Source organism: Accipiter gentilis, unplaced genomic scaffold (genome assembly GCF_929443795.1).
Source record: "Accipiter gentilis unplaced genomic scaffold, bAccGen1.1, whole genome shotgun sequence".
NCBI lineage: Eukaryota > Metazoa > Chordata > Aves > Accipitriformes > Accipitridae > Astur > Astur gentilis.
In genome coordinates, this window is record NW_026060868.1 from 170,535 (window position 1) to 177,093 (window position 6,559).

The following is a 6,559-nucleotide window of genomic DNA, read 5'->3' on the forward strand; positions in this document are numbered from 1 at the left end:
CTTCACCATCCCCCCGCAGCCTATCCACAGGCACAACAGCACTGGGGATCTCTGCTTTCCCAGAGACTCAGCATGTCACGGTGCTCGTTCTCGGCAGAAACTTTTTCTGAACAGACAAACTTACGGCTCCTTCTCCCACAAGGAAGGTGCCAGCCCTGAAAGCTCTTGCAGGTCTTCACTATCCCTCTGCAGCCTATCCACAGGCACAACAGCACTGGGGATCTCTGCTTTCCCAGAGACTCAGCATGTCACGGTGCTCGTTCTCGGCAGAAACTTTTTCTGAAAAGACAAATGTCTGGCTCCTTCTCCCACAAGGAAGGTGCCAGCCCTGAAAGCTCTTGCTGGTCTTCACTATCCCTCTGCAGCCTATCTTTAGCCGCAACAGAACTGGGGATCTGTGCTTTCCCAGAGACTCCGCATGTCACGGTGCTCGTTCTCGGCAGAAACTTTTTCTGAAAAGGCAAACGTCTGGCTCCTTCTCCCACAAGGAAGGTGCCAGCCCTGAAAGATCTTGCTGGTCTTCACCGTCTCCCTGCAGCCTATCCACAGGCACAACAGCACTGGGGATCTCTGCTTTCCCAGATACTCAGCATGTCACGGTGCTCGTTCTCGGCAGAAACTTTTTCAGAAAAGACAAACTTACGGCTCCTTCTCCCACAAGGAAGGTGCCAGCCCTGAAAGCTCTTGCTGGTCTTCACTATCCCTCTGCAGCCTATCTTTAGCCGCAACAGCACTGGGGATCTGTGCTTTCCCAGAGATTCAGCATCTTATGGTGCTCGCTTACGGCAGAGCGTTTTTCTGAAGAGGCAAACGTATGGCTCCATCTTCCACAAGGAAGGTGCCAGCCCTGAAAGCTCTTGCAGGTCTTCACTATCCCTCTGCAGCCTATCTTTAGCCGCAACAGCACTGGGGATCTCTGCTTTCCCAGAGACTCAGCATGTCACGGTGCTCGTTCTCGGCAGAAACTTTTTCTGAAAAGGCAAACGTCTGGCTCCTTCTCCCACAAGGAAGGTGCCAGCCCTGAATGATCTTGCAGGTCTTCACTATCCCTCTGCAGCCTATCTTTAGCCGCAACAGCACTGGGGATCTCTGCTTTCCCAGAGACTCAGCATGTCACGGTGCTCGTTCTCGGCAGAAACTTTTTCTGAAAAGGCAAACGTCTGGCTCCTTCTCCCACAAGGAAGGTGCCAGCCCTTAAAGATCTTGCTGGTCTTCACTGTCCCACTGCAGCCTATCCACAGGCACAACAGCACTGGGGATCTCTGCTTTCCTAGAGACTCAGCATGTCACGGTGCTCGTTCTCGGCAGAAACTTTTTCTGAAAAGACAAACTTACGGCTCCTTCTCCCACAAGGAAGGTGCCAGCCCTGAAAGATCTTGCTGGTCTTCACTATCCCTCTGCAGCCTATCTTTAGCCGCAACAGCACTGGGGATCTGTGCTTTCCCAGAGACTCCGCATGTCACGGTGCTCGTTCTCGGCAGAAACTTTTTCTGAAAAGGCAAACGTCTGGCTCCTTCTCCCACAAGGAAGGTGCCAGCCCTGAAAGATCTTGCAGGTCTTCACTATCCCTCTGCAGCCTATCTTTAGCCGCAACAGCACTGGGGATCTCTGCTTTCCCAGAGACTCAGCATGTCACGGTGCTCGTTCTCGGCAGAAACTTTTTCTGAAAAGGCAAACTTACGGCTCCTTCTCCCACAAGGAAGGTGCCAGCCCTGAAAGCTCTTGCTGGTCTTCAGTATCCCTCTGCAGCCTATCTTTAGCCGCAACAGCACTGGGGATCTCTGCTTTCCCAGAGACTCAGCATGTCACGGTGCTCGTTCTCGGCAGAAACTTTTTCTGAAAAGTCAAACGTCTGGCTCCTTCTCCCACAAGGAAGGTGCCAGCCCTGAATGATCTTGCAGGTCTTCACTATCCCTCTGCAGCCTATCTTTAGCCGCAACAGCACTGGGGATCTCTGCTTTCCCAGACACTCAGCATGTCACGGTGCTCGTTCTCGGCAGAAACTTTTTCTGAAAAGGCAAATGTCTGGCTCCTTCTCCCACAAGGAAGGTGCCAGCCCTGAAAGATCTTGCTGGTCTTCAGTATCCCTCTGCAGCCTATCTTTAGCCGCAACAGCACTGGGGATCTCTGCTTTCCCAGAGACTCAGCATGTCACGGTGCTCGTTCTCAGCAGAAACTTTTTCTGAAAAGACAAACTTACGGCTCCTTCTCTCACAAGGAAGGTGCCAGCCCTGAATGATCTTGCAGGTCTTCACTATCCCTCTGCAGCCTATCTTTAGCCGCAACAGCACTGGGGATCTCTGCTTTCCCAGACACTCAGCATGTCACGGTGCTCGTTCTCGGCAGAAACTTTTTCTGAAAAGGCAAATGTCTGGCTCCTTCTCCCACAAGGAAGGTGCCAGCCCTGAAAGATCTTGCTGGTCTTCAGTATCCCTCTGCAGCCTATCTTTAGCCGCAACAGCACTGGGGATCTCTGCTTTCCCAGAGACTCAGCATGTCACGGTGCTCGTTCTCGGCAGAAACTTTTTCTGAAAAGGCAAACGTCTGGCTCCTTCTCCCACAAGGAAGGTGCCAGCCCTGAATGATCTTGCAGGTCTTCACTATCCCTCTGCAGCCTATCTTTAGCCGCAACAGCACTGGGGATCTCTGCTTTCCCAGACACTCAGCATGTCACGGTGATCGTTCTCGGCAGAAACTTTTTCTGAAAAGGCAAATGTCTGGCTCCTTCTCCCACAAGGAAGGTGCCAGCCCTGAAAGATCTTGCTGGACTTCAGTATCCCTCTGCAGCCTATCTTTAGCCGCAACAGCACTGGGGATCTCTGCTTTCCCAGAGACTCAGCATGTCACCGTGCTCGTTCTCGGCAGAAACTTTTTCTGAAAAGACAAACTTACGGCTCCTTCTCCCACAAGGAAGGTGCCAGCCCTGAAAGATCTTGCTGGTCTTCACTATCCCTCTGCAGCCTATCTATAGCCGCAACAGCACTGGGGAGCTCTGCTTTCCCAGAGATTCAGCATCTTATGGTGCTCGCTTACGGCAGAGCGTTTTTCTGAAGAGGCAAACGTCTGGCTCCATCTTCCACAAGGAAGGTGCCAGCCCTGAAAGCTCTTGCAGGTCTTCACTATCCCTCTGCAGCCTATCTTTAGCCGCAACAGCACTGGGGATCTCTGCTTTCCTAGAGACTCAGCATGTCACGGTGCTCGTTCTCGGCAGAAACTTTTTCTGAAAAGACAAACTTACGGCTCCTTCTCCCACAAGGAAGGTGCCAGCCCTGAAAGCTCTTGCTGGTCTTCACTATCTCTCTGCAGCCTATCTTTAGCCGCAACAGCACTGGGGATCTGTGCTTTCCCAGAGACTCCGCATGTCACGGTGCTCGTTCTCGGCAGAAACTTTTTCTGAAAAGGCAAACGTCTGGCTCCTTCTCCCACAAGGAAGGTGCCAGCCCTGAAAGATCTTGCAGGTCTTCACTATCCCTCTGCAGCCTATCTTTAGCCTCAACAGCACTGGGGATCTCTGCTTTCCCAGAGACTCAGCATGTCACGGTGCTCGTTCTCGGCAGAAACTTTTTCTGAAAAGGCAAACGTCTGGCTCCTTCTCCCACAAGGAAGGTGCCAGCCCTGAATGATCTTGCAGGTCTTCACTATCCCTCTGCAGCCTATCTTTAGCCGCAACAGCACTGGGGATCTCTGCTTTCCCAGAGACTCAGCATGTCACGGTGCTCGTTCTCGGCAGAAACTTTTTCTGAACAGACAAACTTACGGCTCCTTCTCCCACAAGGAAGGTGCCAGCCCTGAAAGCTCTTGCAGGTCTTCACTATCCCTCTGCAGCCTATCCACAGGCACAACAGCACTGGGGATCTCTGCTTTCCCAGAGACTCAGCATGTCACGGTGCTCGTTCTCGGCAGAAACTTTTTCTGAAAAGGCAAACGTCTGGCTCCTTCTCCCACAAGGAAGGTGCCAGCCCTGAAAGCTCTTGCTGGTCTTCACTATCCCTCTGCAGCCTATCTTTAGCCGCAACAGCACTGGGGATCTCTGCTTTCCCAGAGATTCAGCATCTTATGGTGCTCGCTTACGGCAGAGCGTTTTTCTGAAGAGGCAAACGTATGGCTCCATCTTCCACAAGGAAGGTGCCAGCCCTGAAAGCTCTTGCAGGTCTTCACTATCCCTCTGCAGCCTATCTTTAGCCGCAACAGCACTGGGGATCTCTGCTTTCCCAGAGACTCAGCATGTCACGGTGCTCGTTCTCGGCAGAAACTTTTTCTGAAAAGGCAAACGTCTGGCTCCTTCTCCCACAAGGAAGGTGCCAGCCCTGAATGATCTTGCAGGTCTTCACTATCCCTCTGCAGCCTATCTTTAGCCGCAACAGCACTGGGGATCTCTGCTTTCCCAGAGACTCAGCATGTCACGGTGCTCGTTCTCGGCAGAAACTTTTTCTGAAAAGGCAAACGTCTGGCTCCTTCTCCCACAAGGAAGGTGCCAGCCCTTAAAGATCTTGCTGGTCTTCACCGTCCCCCTGCAGCCTATCCACAGGCACAACAGCACTGGGGATCTCTGCTTTCCTAGAGACTCAGCATGTCACGGTGCTCGTTCTCGGCAGAAACTTTTTCTGAAAAGACAAACTTACGGCTCCTTCTCCCACAAGGAAGGTGCCAGCCCTGAAAGCTCTTGCTGGTCTTCACTATCCCTCTGCAGCCTATCTTTAGCCGCAACAGCACTGGGGATCTGTGCTTTCCCAGAGACTCCGCATGTCACGGTGCTCGTTCTCGGCAGAAACTTTTTCTGAAAAGGCAAACGTCTGGCTCCTTCTCCCACAAGGAAGGTGCCAGCCCTGAAAGCTCTTGCAGGTCTTCACTATCCCTCTGCAGCCTATCTTTAGCCGCAACAGCACTGGGGATCTCTGCTTTCCCAGAGACTCCGCATGTCACGGTGCTCGTTCTCGGCAGAAACTTTTTCTGAAAAGGCAAACGCCTGGCTCCTTCTCCCACAAGGAAGGTGCCAGCCCTGAATGATCTTGCAGGTCTTCACTATCCCTCTGCAGCCTATCTTTAGCCGCAACAGCACTGGGGATCTCTGCTTTCCCAGACACTCAGCATGTCACGGTGCTCGTTCTCGGCAGAAACTTTTTCTGAAAAGGCAAATGTCTGGCTCCTTCTCCCACAAGGAAGGTGCCAGCCCTGAAAGATCTTGCTGGTCTTCAGTATCCCTCTGCAGCCTATCTTTAGCCGCAACAGCACTGGGGATCTCTGCTTTCCCAGAGACTCAGCATGTCACGGTGCTCGTTCTCAGCAGAAACTTTTTCTGAAAAGACAAACTTACGGCTCCTTCTCTCACAAGGAAGGTGCCAGCCCTGAATGATCTTGCAGGTCTTCACTATCCCTCTGCAGCCTATCTTTAGCCGCAACAGCACTGGGGATCTCTGCTTTCCCAGACACTCAGCATGTCACGGTGCTCGTTCTCGGCAGAAACTTTTTCTGAAAAGGCAAATGTCTGGCTCCTTCTCCCACAAGGAAGGTGCCAGCCCTGAAAGATCTTGCTGGTCTTCAGTATCCCTCTGCAGCCTATCTTTAGCCGCAACAGCACTGGGGATCTCTGCTTTCCCAGAGACTCAGCATGTCACGGTGCTCGTTCTCGGCAGAAACTTTTTCTGAAAAGGCAAACTTACGGCTCCTTCTCCCACAAGGAAGGTGCCAGCCCTGAAAGCTCTTGCAGGTCTTCACTATCCCTCTGCAGCCTATCTTTAGCCGCAACAGCACTGGGGATCTCTGCTTTCCCAGAGACTCAGCATGTCATGGTGCTCGTTCTCGGCAGAAACTTTTTCTCAAAAGGCAAACGTCTGGCTCCTTCTCCCACAAGGAAGGTGCCAGCCCTGAAAGATCTTGCTGGTCTTCACTATCCCTCTGCAGCCTATCTTTAGCCGCAACAGCACTGGGGATCTCTGCTTTCCCAGAGATTCAGCATCTTATGGTGCTCGCTTACGGCAGAGCGTTTTTCTGAAGAGGCAAACGTCTGGCTCCTTCTCCCACAAGGAAGGTGCCAGCCCTGAAAGCTCTTGCAGGTCTTCACTATCCCTCTGCAGCCTATCTTTAGCCGCAACAGAACTGGGGATCTGTGCTTTCCCAGAGACTCCGCATGTCACGATGCTCGTTCTCGGCAGAAACTTCTTCTGAAAAGGCAAACGTCTCGCTCCTTCTCCCACAAGGAAGGTGCCAGCCCTGAAAGCTCTTGCAGGTCTTCACTATCCCTCTGCAGCCCATCTTTAGCCGCAACAGCACTGGGGATCTCTGCTTTCCCAGAGACTCAGCATGTCACGGTGCTCGTTCTCGGCAGAAACTTTTTCTGAAAAGGCAAACGTCTGGCTCCTTCTCCCACAAGGAAGGTGCCAGCCCTTAAAGATCTTGCTGGTCTTCACCATCCCCCCGCAGCCTATCCACAGGCACAACAGCACTGGGGATCTCTGCTTTCCCAGAGACTCAGCATGTCACGGTGCTCGTTCTCGGCAGAAACTTTTTCTGAAAAAGACAAACTTACAGCTCCTTCTCCCACAAGGAAGGTGCCAGCCCT